Genomic DNA, 1,609 nt, shown 5'->3' on the forward strand with positions numbered 1-1,609 from the left:
GAATTCTTATTAAAAATTTTGAATCTCTTTATTTTCTTCTCCATATAATTTTCGAAAAATCCAAAAAAAATTACAAAATCATAAAAAAACCAAAAATATTTTATGTTTCTTATTGAGTCTAGTGTCTCATTTTAAGTTTGGTGTCAATTGCATGCATTCTTTGAATTCAATCATGTGTCTTCAGTGATCTTCAAGTTGTTCTTGATGATTTCATTACTCTGATCTTTAAATTCTCTTGTCTTGAGTGTTTTGTTGTTTCTCATATGCATTCTCAACTTGTTAGTGTCAGTAGTATACCAACTTCTAAGTTTGGTGTCTTGCATGCATTGTTTAGTTGATCTTAGTTTCATTTTGATTATTCCTCATTATTAAAAATCCAAAAAAAATTTTAATTTGTGTCTTTTCAAGTCAATAATACAGAGAATTGAAGATTCAGAACATACAGCAGAGGAATTACACAGAAATAGCTGGGCGTTCAAAATGCCCAGTGAGGAAGGAAAACCGGCGTTTAAACACCAGCCAGGGTGCCTGGCTGGGCGTTTAACGCCCAAAAGGGTAGCATTTTGGGCGTCAAACGCTAGAATGGATACCATTCTGGGCGTTTAACGCCAGGATGGCACAAGAGGGAAGATTTTGTTTTTAATTCAATTTTTTTTCAAGTTTCCATAATTTTTAAAAATCAAATCTTTTTCAAATCATATCTTCTCAATCATATATTTTCAAAATCAATTTCTTTCCTTTTTCAAAAATACTTGCTAACAATTAATGATTTGATTCAACATTTCAAGTATGTTGCCTTTTCTGTTGAGAAAGGTTTAATGTCTGAATCATATCTTTCAAATTTCTTGTTAGCCAAGTCATTAATTTTCAAAATCAAATCCTTTTTAAATTGTTTTTCAATCATATCTTTTCAATCATATCTTTTTTTAAAACCATAACTTTTCAATCATATCTTTTTAATCACATCTTTTTCAAAATAGTTTTCAAATCATATCTTTTTGATTTCTAATTTCAAAGTCATTTTCAAAAATCACTTTATTTCCCTCCCAATCATATTTTTCGAAAATCATTCTTCAATTTTTCAAAATGTTTTTAAAATCTTTTTAATTTATTTTCGAAATTTTCTTTCCCTCTTCTCACATCCTTCTATTTATGGACTAACACTACTCCTCAATGCACAATTTGAACTCTATCTTTCTTGATAAGTTCGAATTCTTCTACCACTTCCTTCTATTTTTCTTTTCCTCTGACACATCAAGGAATCTCTATACTGTGACATAGAGGATTCTATATTTTCTTGTTTTCTTCTCTTTCATATGAGCAGGAGCAAAGACAAAAGCATTCTTGTTGAGGCTGACCCTGAACCTGAAAGGACCTTGAAGCAAAAGCTAAGAGAGGCTAAAGCACAATTCTCTGTAGAGGACCTAACAGAATTCTTCAAAGAAGAAGACATCGCAGCCAAAAACAACAACAATGCCAACAATGCAAGGAAGGTGCTGGGTGACTTTACTGCACCTACTCCTGACTTCTATGGGAGAAGCATCTCTATCCCTGCCATTGGAGCAAACAACTTTGAGCTTAAGCCTCAATTAGTTTCTCTAATGCAACA

Source organism: Arachis duranensis, chromosome 5, assembly GCF_000817695.3.
Source record: "Arachis duranensis cultivar V14167 chromosome 5, aradu.V14167.gnm2.J7QH, whole genome shotgun sequence".
Lineage (NCBI taxonomy): Eukaryota > Viridiplantae > Streptophyta > Magnoliopsida > Fabales > Fabaceae > Arachis > Arachis duranensis.